Source organism: Anser brachyrhynchus, assembly GCF_964034855.1.
Source record: "Anser brachyrhynchus genome assembly, chromosome: 3".
In the NCBI taxonomy this organism is placed as follows: domain Eukaryota; kingdom Metazoa; phylum Chordata; class Aves; order Anseriformes; family Anatidae; genus Anser; species Anser brachyrhynchus.
In genome coordinates, this window is record NC_137696.1 from 52,724,958 (window position 1) to 52,743,559 (window position 18,602).

The 18,602-nt window shown below is 35.4% G+C and overlaps 1 protein-coding gene and 1 long non-coding RNA gene across 2 annotated transcripts in view; one reads left to right on the forward strand and one right to left on the reverse strand.

Annotated features, from left to right (window-relative positions):
* PACRG (parkin coregulated) overlaps positions 1-18,602 on the reverse strand; it is a 220,389-nt gene that overhangs the window by 39,949 nt on the left and 161,838 nt on the right. The window lies entirely within an intron of this gene.
* Positions 7,922-16,866, forward strand: LOC308191888. The gene is made up of 3 exons (XR_013948354.1): positions 7,922-10,235; positions 15,706-15,874; positions 16,624-16,866. It is a non-coding gene; the product is annotated as an uncharacterized lncRNA (long non-coding RNA).

Below are 18,602 nucleotides of genomic sequence, written 5' to 3' on the forward strand. Positions count from 1 at the left end.
CTTTCTTCATATATCAGTTCCTCCAGCTTTTAAGAATTGTTATTGCTGTCTTTAAATGGCCTGCATTCAGGAAAAATAAAAATAAAAATCAGGTAACCTGAATTTCAGAGCCATCCCAGAAATAATGACACCAGATCCATACATCAGGGACCATGACTTTCTTAGCTTTTCAGAAGTTTTGTCTACACAAGTTAAATCAGCAATTTTTGTGCTCTACAGTACACTGGAAATTTATTTATTGTCCACAATCACCCCAGTTTGTTTTCATCATTACTGTGTTTTAGGCTATTCCCCACTGTTGCTAACTGCAGAAAGGCAGCTGGATAGAAATGAAAACGTGTAAAACTGCAACGACTTTCCTTCTGTTACCAAGTCTGAGGGGTGCTACTAGAGCTGAAAAATTATTGGTACCAATGTGGGACAGTTTGTGAACAGAGTACCAAAAGATACATCATTCCAGTGAAATTCCATAGCTGCTTCTATTGGCCAGTGTTTTACCAAGTCCCAGCTACAGTTTTTGCTGCCTTTCCCAAGATGTGTGCAGAGGCATAACAGCAGATAAGCCAACTGCTCTTTCTCTGAAATTTCACCTTTTTATTACTGTCATGGTACAGTGGCTGCTGGCAGTGCAGCAAAACAAAATTTGCACTCTGTGCTGGTTGGGGTAACTTGGCCTGATATGCACTGCAAACCTTAATTGAAAATGAGTATCTTACGTCCTGAATTTCACGTCATGTAACACCCAGCATTGAATAAATGGTGTCTTCAGAGTGACTGGTCACAACGGACTACTTTTATGACTAAGGATTACCAATATAAAAAAAGATTATTGGCTTAGGTCTATTGTACTTGTGTCAGAGTTAGTCATTCAAAGCCTAAATATGTAAAGAACAAAATGCAGAGGCAGAAATGGAGATACAGAATCACATATCCGGAGAACTAGATCTGCATCTGATCAACTATGTGCTCTACAGGGCTGTGTAGAATATGGTATTTAGCTATGAAAAGAAATCAAATTGAACAATGCAGCTGTGTTTTTTGCTTTTTGAAACATGGGCTTCCTTCCAGTAAAATATCAAGATGTTAATTTAAGTGTGATGAATCTTTAAAAATGGCAACATAAAATAGTCAATGGTACACACTGAAGGGGCGGATCTTCAACAGCAGGAGACAATGCCAAGAAACTTTATGAGAAGCACAGATCAAAGATAGGAAGAGACATTAGAACAGATAAAGGAAACCTATAAAAATATTTTCAAAATAGTTGCTAAATACTGGACTTAGGAAAGCTGTAGATGCTGAAAGGACTCCTTAATTATGAATAATAGAATAAAACTATTTCAAAGCTAGCAATTAGACTTCAAATACTAACTGCAACTTTCAGTTCCTGACACTGTAATAATTTCATTAGCTGAACAGGCTGATGAAGGCAGGCTAGTTTCTGGTTTTGACAGTACATTCGACTTAAAAAACTCCATCTTGGTGAGCACACAAAACAAGTTGCATATTTGTACTGAATCTACTGAACAGATTCAGATGAAACACTTCAGTACAGCGTAACAGCCAGGTGAAAGTGATGCCTCCTTTTTTCAAACTAGCTCAGTAGCTAGGGCACCCTTTCCCACAACATAGAAAGCAACTTTCAGTTCTCAATGAACGGTCAGTGAATCATCTGCAAATTAACACAGACTGCCTTTGAATTATTTTTGAGGAGAAGCTCAGAATACAGTATTTAAGTCATCTGCCTGGATCTGCTACTAACTCATCAGTGAAGAGATTGCAGAATAAACTGAAAGCAGCACACCCTTCAGGTAACATGTAAGGTTAGATCATCTTCCTTTTCTACAAAACATACAGGCTCAGACTAAAAGAGAACTGCACCCAAGTTCTCATGACATAATGAGCAGCAACTGTTAGAAAACAGTTTGGAAATGATATCAATTCCTTGCATCCCCCAGGCTGGCAAGGATGCTTAGAAGAAGTCCATAGCTTCCATTACTTTTTTTTTTTTGTGTACTATTGTACATTGAAATAAACCATGTTGAACTGCTTAAACCAGTCATAGTTAATTAATTCTCAAATAATCGTTCTTCCATTTTTTGGTTTATGTATTGAGTCAAAAGTCAATCTTTTGTACTTCTACATTCTACTGAAGTCATTACTAAAGTAACGCTGTAGCTGTGTTGGGTCTAGGCATTCACCATTTATTTGCCAATTAGTACAAAAATTCCTAGCAAAACTAAACACTAATCTCACAGGGATTTTAGCATATCTTTGAAAGCAGCACTTTAAATGTACTCAGTTGTTCTCCAGAACAATAGTATTTCCTCTCTAAAAATCAGAATCCAGAGATCATGGCTGAGCAATTATTCACTGCACCAAAACAAGACCATATCTGATGGCCATTATCCCAAAAGTGCTGTTTTGTTTAAGTGAATGGATCCTATGTCTTCAACTTAAGCTTGTTTACAAATTTTTGGAAAACACTCTTTAAAAACTCATTTTCATGAGCTATTATGTCCATGACAGCTAAGATAGGAGTTTATTACTAGGATAACTTACATTTTCAAACAATTTCATTCCAAATTATAGATTTTTTTTTTTTTAATCTGGGGAAGAGAAGGACTATTGCCCTCTGCAGAGGAAGCTCCTAATCTAGTATAGAAAATGCCCACAGTGGTACTTCTCATCAATATAGCTATCCAAGTCAAATTACTTCATTTTTTTCCTATAGTGAGCAAAAAATTTGCAAGACTTTATAATCAAGAATCTTTACAGAAATATAATCTATTCATATGTGAAAAAAAAGATCATGCACACAAGGAACAAATCCTGAAATTCCTCCTTAGTACATGAAACTTAAACCAAGAGAACTGTTAGCTATAATCCCAGCCTTTGCTTTGGTCTGAGTTCCCTCATGTCCTCAAGAGCTGGCACTTGGAATGTTGTTGGAATGGATAGCTGGTGTCTGGGACAGAGGGCAGGCAATGGTAAAGGACTTCCCAGTTTGGAAGCAGCCCATATCTCTGCTAGACATCAGCTACTGTGACACTGCAAGTCTATTTATAAAATCTACAAAACTAGCCCATAAAATCCTTCTGGAGCTGACCTTATCACTCCTGGGTACGGCACAGAGTCATTGCTTCTGTACAAGAAGAAACGTGTGATGCTATAGGATTTCTGAAGGAAGAAACAGAATGCAAGTTTGAGTCTGTGAGACAGATAAAGGAAAATGGTAGTACTTTACAGTGGTATTAAAACTGCAAGTGACAGGGACGAGGAATTCAAACTGAGGCTAATGTTTTTCAAAGCTTTTTTTGGTGCTCTGACAAAAGATACTGTAAAACCAGGTTATCCCATAATATTGAAACTTCTGAGAATGACAGCAGAAGCTGTAATTTGAGAGGTCTTTGCTTTACTGAAGGAATAAAAGGGAATGATATTTGTGAAAATCTCTTTTTGCTATTAAAATATATTTTAGATTTTTTAAAAATATCATTTTCTGACAAAGACAATGGAAAGATGCCTACAATGCTTTGACAGCCCTCTGGATAAACAAGGCCTAGGTTGACCACTTTTCAAAATATGACACACAAAAAAAGCCTTGAGAAATTCTGATTAAAATTATGACTTGGTTTGGTTTGTTTTCTTTCTTTCTTTTTTTTTCCCAGAAACAGGATGCTCTGTTTTTATGGCAGAATTTCACCTGAGGAACTCAAATGCAGAAATACAAACTACGATATTATGCTAATTTGGCAAAACACTTTTTTTTCTTTCTTTTTTTTTTTTTTTTTGCTTAAATTGCACAGACATTCATGTGCTGACCCTGCAACCACATGAACACGAATGTGTAAGATTGCACAGTAAATATTGTAACTATCCCCAGTGAAATATGCTTGAATATAAAGTTAGCCCCATATGTAACCATGTAAGGGTAGGGATTTTATGGAAAGTCATTAGCAATGTCTGCAGTGGCAAAACCAACCAACCAACCAACCAACCAAAAAACAGGTACTGTACACAGGTCAGGGGAACCCAACTGAGAGAGCTCCAAGTCAGCAGCCAGCGATGCAATCCAAATTACTGCTCTGCTTCCCCCTGAATTGTGTTGCCATCCCATCTTGCCTGCTCCCGACTAAAGCATCTCAATGTGCCTGCAGTGAAGACACTTACCCGTTATTCATCAGAAGGAAGCATGCAACTCTGGGGCCAGCTGCTGTGATACTGGTATTGATTGTGGAGACCACAACTGGCAAACACTAATCTGTAGGTGCCTGAGTTACCCTGTCATTCCTATCTGCACACACATTTCTGTTCAGCTTATAAAGAAAGAGGCTAATAACATTATACTGAGATTATGTGAAGATAGACATTTCTATTGAGATAAATATAAGAAGGCTATTTTAGTCTGAATCAGTGTTACTAAATTGCTGAATTTGCTCTTTTAAAATATTTAATCATCTTTTGTTCAACTGAACAAACAAAAGCTTTTTTATTTTCTTTTTTTCATTATGAGACAGAGGACTATAATAAATGGCAGAATTTTATATTTATTTATTTGGTGTGTCTAGTACATTTGTTTTTCATATAACTATGAAAATAAAGTGAAAAATAATGACAAAAATGTCACAGTATATAAGCTATGTTCACTTTAACTGTTGGCTATCTTGACAGCTTAAATTCCTTGGGTCAAATTTACTTCAGAATGAGTGGAAACAATTCCCTTTGAAAATCAGTAGGTATTACGTACTCCTTCTTTAGGTATAAATTTACTCTTTTTATCAAAACACTTTTGTCAATGAAGAATACACAATGTCCTACTTATATGCCAAATAAGCCTCACTTAAATAAATTCAGTTTTATGTTACATGAACAGAACAAAATCTGACACTAACATGGGAAAATACTGAGGTTAAAAAAACAACAACTCTAATGTAAAATGATAAAGCCAATACACTGACATTCCCATAATCAAAAGCATGTAATAAGATATTTTGTGAGATCAATCAAAGCTTGAGAGGTGATTTTTTGCAAACCTGTTTTGGAACATTTTTGCAGTCAGTAAAGAGATACGTTAAAATGTACACTGAAGCTTCATGCCTAGCCCAGAACTATGAAGTATTGAAACAAATAATTTTCTGCATTTTATTGTAAATATGCATATTTTATTTCTCCTAGTACCAACAAGAAAACAATTTATCACAACAATAATCAACTGAGGAAAAAGATTCGTTTTCTCCAGTGACATAAAAAACCATATGCCATGAAAAAGTATTATTAGGAATATCTTGTCTGGTAAGAAGGAAATGAAAATAGTATGGAAACAATAAGGAGATGGCAGTGAAAGGCAGAGACTCTCTTGCTTTAGAGACAGACTGTGGATTGGCTCCTGAAAGCCTGAGTTAATATTTACTAACCCTAAGCACATTCAACAGCTTCAGATTTTCTTCTTTTAGTGGGGCCACTGCTCCTTTTGTTTGAAGACAGAGCAAAGCTGTGAATAATGCCTAAGAGCAAAACTAAACCAGAAATAAATGACTTTTTTTTAATGTGAGACCTTCAACCTCAATTCCAGTTCCCCAGAGGCCAGCTTTGAGTCCTTGTCACATAATGCTCTCACAGATTTCAACTGGGGATAAAGATAGTTCTGTAAAGAAACTGATGAAGAAACTGCTACTGAGAAAGGTGAGCTTACAAGTCTCTTTTGACAGTGGTGAAGAGAAGTTAGGGCAATGTCATTCAGAACAGCGAATTAAAATAAATGGACTGCAGGAGGTTAACAGTGACTAGAGATAGCAAAGGCAAATTACACAGCTCTTCAGTGAGTCAATGAAGGCTACTGCTTAGCTGAAGTGCTCAAAATTAATTAATTTGGGGTGTGATGCAAGATGTGCTGAACTGATCAGAATGTATTTGTTTCAAATACAGATTACTGAGCCCTTTAGAAGAATTGTTCTGACCCAGTCAGAAAAAAAAAAAAAAAGGCAACAAAAATAGAATAATACACATGCAATAGATATTAAAGAAGAGCTATTTTACATGGAAAAATTACGGTTCCTCTCTGCATTTTAAGGGAATCAGGGGGCAAAGGAAAAAAAAATAGACTTTTTATTGTCTTAGTGACTGATGAAAGCAGTGCAAGTGTTAAGGTTGCCAAGAGTTAAGGAGGAATGTCCCAGGAAAGGAATGAAATTAACCACTTCTCTGATATGGACTGAATATTTGAGCAGAATTTTGACTAACATTTCATTCCTCTTCTGAAGTAAGATTTCCACTTCTTTGAATGAGCTTTATTTTTTTTTCTTTTTGTAATTGAAACTTGTTTAACATCCATTGTGATATTTCATAGAAACACAAACGCTTCGCATGAGTTTATAATATACATAGTCATTTTTCAAGTGTTTTATACTTAACACTGCACTACTTTCTTGAATGCCCATACCCCCTCAAAAGTTAGAACTCAACTTTTCTATTTCATAGCTAAATACGAATTTGAAAATGTACATTTATTGATATAGTATATATTTTATTAGTTTACTGTGTCAGTTTACATCTTTGTATCTATGTTGTTCTTTGTACATATCAGCATTCATACTTTTGAGAGATCATCTCATTGGTGACTTTGAAAATGCAGTGCCTCACTGTTTCCATTCTGACTGCTGACATTAAGTTGTTTTGTCTTTTGGTCATGAAAGAGTCAACAAAGCTGTGATAGGTTTGGTTAATGACACTTGAATACAGCACGTACAAAGAAAAATAAAAAATACTGGGGATATCATGTCTTATTAGAGCAGTTATTAGATATTTTGCTGGTTTACCTTCCATTATGGAAGATAACTGAATGGATGGAGCTTTCATAATTTATCAAGATTTAGAGTAGATCTTTCTCAGCAAAACACAAACACATCCTTGCACACCACTCATTTGTCAAGGCAAAAACTACATACAAATGAAATGTAAAGTATAAAGGTATAATTATTTGTTTAACTCTTTACTCTACAAAAAGATTTGTATTTTACAAGCTTGTAGCAGTCTTACGTATATTAATAGTGTTTAAAGCTGATCTGTCACTTTTCCATGAAAAAGTATTTTTCTACTGCTTTAAAATATAACATTATTTAAAGTCACAGAAATTTATTTGCTAGAATCTAACAGAAAATTCTTACCTAAAACAGTTAATAATTACAAATCTCCTTATGAATTGCTCTATTAAAGGCTTCATATTTCATTATTTACTACTTGCATTAAATTCACCAAGACTATTTTTATAAGTGAAGGATGTCAGAAGAGTTTATACAATATTTATCCCACTGCCTTATCAAGTAAATTAACTTGCAAAGTGCTTGTGTACGGATTAGGTAAGACTCATGTTTCTATTAGCAGCACAAAAATGAGCCTGCCTTTCTTATTTTTTTTTCTCCTCAATCAACAAACAAAAACACAAAAAGAGTCTTATGTCAACTAATATTGATTGTCGGTATATACTTTAAATCCTCTCATGAAAAAATATACCTCTTTAAACTAGAAAGGTAACATTTCTCTCTTTTCTCATCCTCTTGCAGCACAAAACACTAAAATATGCTAGTTCAAGCGGTTTGAAATTAACTTTATCAATGAAATAAAAATCAAATGATATTTTCCCATATGTTTAAAAGTAATATTGGAAATATTGGATTTTTTCCTCAAAAATCTGAGATTCACGGCATAATAGGGAATACTATAGTAGAGAAGCCTTTTGCCTTTGTACATATTTATCTCTGTAGAGATTTACACTAGTTCAGGAAGCACCTACAGAGCCCAACATGACATTAAATATAGCATAGCATATAGGATTTTATTATACTGTGTAAATGTCTTTGTCATCATATTTATTTATTTGGCATACTAATATTTTATACGAAATAACATTCAGCAGCTTCTTGCCTCAATTTTAAAAATAATTTTCTTTCTTCCCTCATCAGGATAGGGAAGAAACTTCTACAGGATAGTAGAAGTGGAATCCAGGAAATCTTTCACTGATCTGTGCATGTATAAAAGTTTAATTCACATTCAGCTGTACATGACAAAAGAGATTCTAGGCTAAAATAACAATCTCATAACTACAGAATAAATTTAAGTTATATCTGGATCTTCAGTAAACAGTAGATTCAAGACAATACTAGTTCTAGAGGAAAGTTAGATTGCTAACACAAGTTAAAACAGTTTGTCAGAAATTCCTACTGCCTTTTAAATTGTGCTCATATTTAAAGCCATGATGTCAGGAAAAAATGCAGGAGGCAAAGGAAAAATTGTTGTAAGAACATTCATCAAAAAAAAAAAAAGTTACTCCCATATGTCATTACAAAGCTAGCAGCTGTGTTGATGAAATCACAATTCCTTTTGGTGACATCCATATGGAATGCAGAGCTTTGACATTCCCCTTCAGTAAAAGCCATGGTCTGATTTTCTACACCTAGCTGCATTAGGCAATTGTCAATTCTACTTGCTGTTTTATTCCAAAATAGAAATGTTATGGGGTGTATATCTACATGAAATCCAGAATTACATTTGGTATGAAATATGTTGCAGTGGGCTTTGTTCCTGATACAAAGAAAATTCTCTGTGTCACAAAAAACATGGAATATAGCATCACAGAGTGATTAAAGTTGGAAGGGACTTGAGGAGGTTTCTTGTCCCCCTTCCTGCTCAGAGAAGGGCCAGCTATGAGATTGGACCAGACTGCTCAGGTCTTTATCCAGCTGGGTCTTGAAAACCTCCGAGAAAGAAGACTGTACAGTCTCTTTGGGCAATCTGCTCCAGTGCTTGGCTGTCTAAAGGATGGATTCATATAGAAGTTGATAATAGAATTTAGGTGTCTCAAATTGACTTACATTTTTTCTACTCTATCCGGAATGTTTTAATTTTTATTTCTATACTCCCCATGGGGTTTTGTTTGTTGTTGTTTTGAGGGAAAAGTCATGACAACTTTGGGAGAGTCCTGCTTGCTTTATATTTCTCATGGATCTTGTGATCTCTTAAGAGATCTTTTAAGAACTCCACTTGTTGATTCCTCAGGTCTGAAAATGGCCTTTTTGCATTGCACAAAAAGAAATTTGAAATTATGAAACTCCCTATTGCACAGAAAATATGATATAGAAAATTCTTATAGTCAAGGTGCAAAAATAAATTACTACACAAGTCATACTAGACAGCCACAATCATTGTTTCTGACTTAATTAATCTATAGATTGGTATATGACAAAGTCAGCGTAAACAATAAGTGGAAATAAAGTCAGAGGTGATGCTTCTGCCCTAAGAATGCCTACAGCATTTTGAAATACTAAGAAAAATCAAGGAAAAAAATAATGAGGGAACTGGGAGAAAGAGAAAATACTAAGGAAAAGCTACAGACAATTTTAATACAGGGCTTATATAGGGGACGTCATGTGTATCAAAACAGAATCACATATGGACCAGGTTGCTACACAGGTTTTCAAATTTTGTGCCTATCTACACTAGCTATTTTTTACTGTCATTTATATGGAAACAAGGTGAGTACATGCCCTTTATATTTAAGCTGTATAGTTTATGTGATATCATAAAATGGTACAGTGAACAAATAGATATTAAAGTAGAAGAAATAAATGGCAACAGGCTGTACCTATTACGTAGCCTACCAGCTTTCCTTAATTGCCCAACTGCTCAATTGCCCAACTGCCATTGCAAAAGAAGTAAGATTGCTAGAATTTCCATTTTAAATTAAATTAGGCTAATGAAGGCAATTGGAAGCACCTGTCAGTAGTGACAAATACTAATGTATCAACAGTAAAGGCAATAGGATTTTTAAAAGTATATTATTCTTCACATTTTCTGTTTCATGATATATGCAAGTGACCTCAGCGAGGACTGAGATTGCCACGGCTGTAGGTGTGCTAATAGGCTATAGCTGCCCTGAACATCCTCACCAGGGGCCTCCACCCACACCCCTGCCCAGGGCTTGGGGGGCCATTTAAGCTCAGGATGGGGCTATGGAGCCTTGTTACTGGTTGGAGTTGCTGGGTAGCCCTCAGGAATGGCTTGCTGCTGCTAAGAGACCTTGTTGGCAGCTCTGCCTGCTATGTTTGGATCTTTGTGGGGCTGAGCCCCACTGCTGAAGGTTACAGGCCTGTGCTGGGGAGCTGCTTGGCTGTTGGCTTGTCCCACTTGTGGAGCTGTATTGCTCTTGCTGCTCCCTGGCAGATGAAGGTTTAAAATCTGTAAGTATCACTGGCAGAGCCTTCCAGGCTGCAGATGGAAGGGTGGAGAAGCCAGCACTCTAGGGAAGTGTGCAAATGGGCTGGAGCCTTATAGCTCTTATCCTAAGCAGCAATGTCAGCTTCAGCATGACTTGGAATAGAGTGGGTTCACTGAATTCTAGAATAAAAGATAATTGCTCGAAGCATCTTCTGACACCTATTTTTTTCAGTGAAAACTAAAATATTTGAGGCTTTTACTTACTAGTAAAAGTAGTATTCAGTAGTGTAAAATAAATAAAAAGCTAGGAAGTATCTACTTGCAGAATACCCAGACAACTAAGTGTTTGTCATACCCCAGTTCCACCTACCTTAACTAAATCAACCAGCAAGGTTTGAATTCCCTGATAAGAGAGCATTCAAGCCTTGACTACATAGCTCTTTCATAAGACCTGCCACTGTTGCACTGTCAATCCCACATCGTGGTGGGAAGCTTAGTGCAGGAAGGTTGCAAGAACTTTTGTCATGTATCTCCTCTGGCTTTGGTCTCGGGAGACTGAGACAACATAGCAGCAGGAATGCCAAGAGCCAGCATATGCAAACATTCCCTTCATCGTTAACATTGTTGGACCAGCACTGTGTGATAGTAGTGAATGTTAAGAGACTATAAGTATGTCAAGAATTCACAGAGCAGACAGGCTAGAAGCTGCCTTAGGATTTGGACAACCATATAGATGTTATTGGGAAGGCTTGAAAATTAAAGCAACAGCTGATTTTTCATAGAAGAACTAAGCAATAGCAGTCAAAATTTATTTCATAGCTTGCTTCAGAGTACCTACTGATTGAATGGCAAAATTGGCTTTTTTCATAAAAGCAGAAATAAAATCAACTATTTTTGTAGTAGTAGCATAGTTCTACTGGTTAAGAATATTTATGTAAATAGAAATCTTCTGCATTTATGCTTAGGCTTGTTGCTTTGTCAATAACACCTACCTCTTCCTAGTACTTAGTATATATGGCAGTAATGACTTGGTACCCTAAAGCACCATGTGGAGATGCCATCTTGTAGAGAGAATGGGTATGGCATTTTGGCTAAGATTGTCTCAGTCTTCAACAGAGATAGCTTCCTGCAGGAAGCCTACTTGGCTGTACTGCTCCCTCAGCTAGGTTGCGCAGAAATAGCTTACTGGTTTGTGTAACAAAGACGCTTATTGCCTGTCAGCTACTGGAAATCAAGACACTTGCCAAGCGTTTTGATACGTGCATACCATGTCTAACGATTGTGTAGGATACATATTACACTTAAAATTAAAATCTATTTCTAAATGAAAATATTCAAAATACCTGTGATGTAGTTTTACCCATTCATTTGTTCACATTATAAACAAAATTGTGGGATTTTAGTCTTACACCATTTTATTCCCTTTTTTTTCAATATGGTGCAAATCATTCCACTGAATGGATTTCATTCAGGGAACTGAATGGATTCCCTGATGACTGTGTTTTAGAAGCCTTTATTGACTGTTTTATATAGTGAAGAAAACAACGCACATTCAGTGTTAAATCATGATATAAAAACACCTATAAAATTGACTGCTGTGTTTTTCAAATGACACTTAAATCCTGATTTATTTCCATGAATGAAACCCGGCTGGGATTCAGACTGAGACAGGTGTCTAGTTACAACTGTAGTTATTTAACTACACAAACTTGCACCTACGCTTGCCCAATGAAGTCCCAGTTTCAGAGCCCAAATGTTGCTTGGCAGTCACAAAAATTGACAAATTTCACCATGCCTGTTAGATACCAGGGCTAACATAAGGAGAGATTTATGGAAGCTTAAAAGCTAATATACATTCTCACACAATTATTTCACTCATACTGTAAGAAAAAAAGCAAAGTAGGAAAAAAAATGCTGGCATTCAAAATGGGAAGTAATACATATTTATGGCAATGTGTAGGTTACAAATGTCTCCTAAAGCCTTAATATTGATGTTCCAAATGAATTAAAAATCTCCCATTTGCATCTATGGTAGCAGTAACATGTGCCATCTTAGGTGCTGTGAAAGAACAAATTTACAAACAAGAAATCCTCTTACCAACAACATGATCTCTGCAGTAGTTGTGTTAATTTACAGGCAGGAAATCCATATTAACTGGAATTAAAACAGAGAGTATATTTCTCTAATGTAAGCACCAAAAACATTTTTGGGGATGTAGCAATTGTCTTAAGTCCTAAGATCACAGGAAGTTTAAAGATGAGGTCATATATATGGAAAACCCCAATGCTTTGAGCAATGAAGTGTTTAACGTAGCTGATGAAAGTAATGTTTTCTTTATAGTGATGGTATGTACTCAGTATAGGCCCATCATTGGGCATTATTATCAGATAGAGGGGTATTTTGTAGTTCTTAAAATTGAACAATCTAGATGTTAATTACCAATGTTTCTTCCATGGTATATTTTTTTCTAAATTATTGTGACAAATTCTGAATTTGTTTGTGTGCAAACAATTTCATTTCAGGTAGTCAAGGCTTGTTTTAAAGTAATGGGATACTTATGCCATTAAAAACATTGCCCACATTAGCATGTTTAATACTACTGATTTTTTCAAGATGCTTTTCACCTCTGTTTATTCTGTCTATTGTAAAATGATCTGGCTTAAAGTAAAGATTGCTTGCTTAGTATGAGCCACAGACTTCTGGTAAGTTATTAGTGCCTATAAGATATTAAGATAATCATTAGCAAGTCAAAAACAGTGACTTACTATCCTAGCGAAAGACAGAAAAAGTTAAAGATCAAGAGGACAAAGAAAAAGAAAACAAACTAAAACGATAAGCATTTATACTGGCAAGACATAGCATGTTACTTTATTGAAATTCCATATTTTTCCTGCAAGAACTGTATATGGTTCAGTTCTTACAAGTTAATTTCACAGAAATAAGAATTGCATCTTGTTCTTACTTTTTTGGTTTGAGAAATCTACACTGGTGAATGGCACTTTCTGCTGAGCCCAGGTTCATATCAGCGGATCTTGCATAGTACACATGCAATGCAGTTCTTTGGTACCAGACACTGAGGTGCTGTTACAAAAGCATGCATGAATTCACAAACATTTGATACATGAACATAGTTTAGCTTGTGGTCTTGCCATCTGTAGTTCAAGGTTAATACCTTTTTATTTTGAAGCTCATAATGGAACTGAGTGTCAATTAGCTGTAATGATATCATAGATATGACATTCATGTGAGAAATAATTGAAAACTATGTGGCTTTACTTATGTAGAGACTGTCTTCAAATTTAGTCAGTCCAAGGTTTAAAAAACAAACCTCACCGTGGAGCAGAGTGTCACAAAAAGTTTTAACAAGCCTTTTTTGCTGTGTTCTTGCCCTCACTGTTATTCCCCCCCACAGTCTACTGTACTCTTTTGTGTCTTCTGCACTCTACTTGTATTCTATGCAGCAGGTTCAGACTGTCCAGGCTGCTTCTTGTCCCCATTTAAATCAATAACAAAACTCCACTTTGAGGCTTGGGATGTTTTCCTAGTTTTAATATTTTTTTTTAGCCCTTCTAGTTATAAAACAATTAAAAGATCTATTGAAACAGCAAAATAATCTTTTAGTATGGTAATGAACAGATATGCCTAGCTCTTAAATGTGAGAAATTCCACAAGAGACCCCAGTTACCATACAGCATATTTTCTTAATAGAAAGCAGGCTCTGAGACTGTCTGTGGCAAGGCCAATTGATTTAAGCTCAGAGATCAGACATACTCTTTAAAGCTTTTCCTCTTCAGTGTACCTAAGAAGAGCTACTTGAAAGGATGAGTGAGTTCTGTTCTCATCTCTATGAACTACTATGGCTAAAATCTTGGTTTATGGAAAACAAGTATAACATTATGTTCCCAGCTGCAGTAGCACAGCATTAGTTACCTGTTCTTCTGATGTCATTATGTGAAAGCTCTTAAGTTATGGAAGTGACTGTGAAAAACAATGTCTAAAGATAGCTGGATTTTTAAAAATAAATACAATATATCTATAGTTCTTTTCTTTTTCTTTCAAATGAGCACAAAAACATATAGGCATACTATTGAACCTATTGGCAAATACCTAGATAATCAGTTGTTAAGGAGAGTTCTGCCATACGCTCACTTTTCTGACAACCCACAAATAATTGCTTAGATGACAATTTTCCAAAAAATTTGACAAGAGCTTTTGTACGCTATTAGAAAAAGCAACAATTTCCGCTACTGTAGCAAACAGTAACCTGACAAAAATACTACAAATGGAGTCAGCAAAAGTGAGGATTGCTGTCATAGAACAACAAATGTTTTTTTTTCTTTTTTTTTTTCTTTTCCCCAAGGCACTAATAAAGTCAGAATGTAGTCTTCAACTATGCAATAAAATGCTCTAAAGTCTATGAATATACCTAAAGAAATGGAAGTAGAGCTTTATCTGATAATCAGAAACTGCATACATTGTTTCACTCTGCTTCTGCATTAAAACACTGATAGGTATTGATGTAGATGGCCATTAAACAAAATATCAGGAGAGGAGAACATGAGTTACGTTATTTCATCCATCTGACCTTTGCCAAGTTAGAATGATTCATTCAAAGGTAAGCCTTCAACTGTTTGCATAGCAATACATTTTCAGAAGGGGGGGGAGGGGGAACAACTTGCCAAAATACAAGCCAAATTAATATATATATATATGTTTCCATTCATATCTTGAATTTTTGTACATGTGCTTGAGCTAGAGAGTAGTGGGTAGTCTAGCAGAGTCAGTAAACTAGAGCTAAGTTTGGGATCTTGTGACAGCCATGAGCTTTATAAAGCTGCAGATGTCTTCACCTGTACAAAGCTTGACGAAGTGTTTTAACAAAACAGACCCTGAGAACTTAGAGATTCTCCATCTCCACAAACTTGTTTCAGTAAGTCCAGAAAAAAGGAAAAAGTGGTGGGCATCTCACATCAATATAAGGCATGAAAAAAATATAGTCCAATGTTTTTGAAACAGAACGGGGTAATAGAGACAACATACATGAAATTAGTTTAAAGGCAGAAATTTGGTTAGTAAATCACAAAGAAGCTTTAATAAATAAGGAATGTGGTTTATTGTGTCTGACAAACCAGAAAGAGAAATGCAGCCTATCCCTTAGTCCCACATTTTAAACTATGCATGTTATGATTACAGTCGTAAACAATGGATGCTGTGTCTGTACATAGGAAAACAAATAATAGTTCATTTTTTTAGGAACTATCTGTAGGAAGAACATACAATTTAGTCAACGAGGGAGCTGGAATAACCTCTTGTATTTCCCAATGACTATACTTTAGTATTTAGCAGAAGGAATGCTTTTGTTCTTTGTGTGCTTTTTCTCTTCTATATTCTCTTTTTTTTCTTAAGCGCGGAACGTTTCTGTTCTTGCACCTGGCCATACAAACAGTACCCCACTATTTTTACGTGCTCTAACCCATGGCACTTTGTTTCAGGCAGCTGCAATCGCTATGTTCTCTGACCAAGAAGACAAGCTTCTGACCTCTGCCACTAATGCCAATAGGCAATCAGACTAATAATGGTGCAAGTAACAATTTATTCTACTGCCTATAATGAAAAATCGTACAGCAATCCCATCCTGAAATTCAGCCCACTGACTTCATCGTAAGTATGAGATGGTTACTGAATTAATGTGGGAACCTGTATTATGTTTTTTCTTTCCGAAAACCTCAACCTATTAGCAGAACAGCCAACGTATGTAAAAATATTAGATGGCTTTTGAACTTTTCTGAAATTTTCACTGGTTAACTACAGAAAAGATTTCCTTAGAGTAAGTTCCATCATCATCACAAATATTTTTCCTGCTCTACAGAAGATAAACATTTTGAAAGAAGGAAAAGATGGAATAAGAATTTGTGTGTCTAGGGCCCGAATGTCTTTATGTATTCTGATAATTCCTATTCAGTTTACAGACAGGTTCAGAGGTGAAAACAATTGCTCAGTACTGAAAAGCTGGAAAAAATAAATTTTCCAAATTAAAATATTATCCAAATTGAGTATTGACATTGACATTGATTAAGTCACCTGCTTTAAAGAAAATTTTCAGATCTTCAAGTTTTATGAAAGTACTGGTATTCTAGCAGGATCAACCCCTTAGGGGTATGTTGGGTCCCTCTCTGCCTGAATATACTGTTATGCCTAAGTAAACTATTATGTTTAAGTGTCCTCTTTATATACCATCAAGTTAAGGTTGTTATAGACATCTTATGCTTCCCAGTTTCAAAACTGGACTACACTAAGACGGAAAAAGTAGAGGGAGGAACAAATTGGAATGATGTTTGATGGGAAGTTGTTTTTTGTTGATAATGGCCTAAGAATACACTCTCATAAGAATCCCTTTTTTGTGTTTCCAGAATCCTGTTGTGCTCCTGCCTAAATACAAGTACGTAGTGGCCTAATGTTCTTCTGTTATTGAAACACAACACAGCACTGAAAGTGTGTTGATGTAATCTCTGAAGTCTGGAAAAACAGAGGAAAAAGCTTTTAGATCGTTCTCTCATTCTGCTATACTGGAAGACACCAGAATGACGTTGCTAAATATCTTGATCCAGTAGACCAAGATTTTGTCTTGTCTCTAATATATCTAAACATTACATCTACCTGATTGTTCTAAAGAAATATGTATTTTTTAAGGTAACTACACTATTATTCTGATGTTGCACTACTTGGGATATTTATTTCTCTTCAAAGTATAGCAGACAAAAATTATCTATGAACCACTGCCTGTGCTATGCTTCTTTCTGTTTTTGTCTTGACCTCAGTAGTACTTAGTAGTCAGATATCAACTAATTTCACTGTGAGCTCTGGTTATTCAGGCCTCCAGAAAATCACATTTCATGTTATTTTTATTGAGGACATTCATAGAACTTCCGGATGTTGATGCACAGGTAACAACTTTGCAGGGCAAAATATAGAATTTCTGATTTTCAGATGTTCATCTGGTGGCAAGATTTAGCTTTGGAAGTAAGCGCTTCACATTACAAGGTATAATTACTAAGCTGCCAACCTATCTACTTATTAGAATGACAATTAGCATGCTACCTTTTGTACTACTGGTTGTGTTTAGCACTGGAAGGAATATAGGGTCTATGCTGACCACATGAATACTAAGATGTGAGTTAGACTCTCCATTTAGTTCCATTTAGTGTTTTTGATACTACAACAATTACACACAGGAAAAATAAAACTTCCTTGCAGAAATCTTAATATACAGTGCTGCAGTATGAAAAATAGAGGAGAATAATATTCTGAAACTGTCATTAAGAACTGAACCCAACTGAAAAGAAATTCTGGTTCAGTATAACAGCATACTGAATAATCACTTTTTCAAATATCCAAGTGATCAACTTTTATTCTTCTGTATTCTTCTTTATTTGTTCCTGTTCTCTACAAGACAACCCACTTTTTACACATAACACAATGTCTGTTTATGGATTTACGTGGCATTAAGAAAAGGGAAGTAATTATCTACTGTCATATGCCCCATCAAAATTAGTCAGTTCATTTGGTTGGTTTTAGCTATACAACATTGCAGAGAAATAGGAAATCAATTGATTAATATGTTTTGATCTAATATGTGTTTTGATTAAACTGGGGTAACATACTGTAATTCAATCCGTAGATTTCATTAAAAAAATAAAGAAGCCACCTTTCTAAACTGTGGCTTCCATTTGAGATGTTGCGGTATAAATCCTTTAAGTAGGGAAGACCAAAATCAACTGTAATTCAGTTTTCAGATAAAACAAATACTTACATTTTTGTCTGAAAAGATAGATTAGCATATTCATTTTTCCTGTCATTTATCTTAAACATTGCCATTCTGTTTATCTTACTAGACATTCTGTCATTGCAAATAACTGTAAGACTTTCAGACTTCACGCACTACAAAAGAGATGTTTCTGCAGTAAATTGCAAACAACACCTAAAAGCACAGGATGTACTATTTCAGGCTACTATGAAATAAAATTACTCCATATTGTACCTGTTGCTTTTAGGAGAAATTTAGGGTGGTATTTGTAATAGCAACAGAATAATTTAGTGGTTGGAGTACATAAAAGACGTATTCTTGGCACTGTCAGTTAGGTGGGTATATTTATCTCAGACTCAATTCCTTCATACAAGTCTTGAAGTAAATCAATATTACTTTTTAAAAACAGTTAGAGATCATCCACTGAAATACCATAGTAACTTCAGATGATTATATTACAATCATCACAAGTTCATGGTAAGAAGTGATAAAACAGCTCTGATATCCATTATTAAGAAAAAAAAAAAAAGCTATAAAGGCTGTAAATAACAAATATTAATGCTATCATCTTCAGAACTAAAGTTT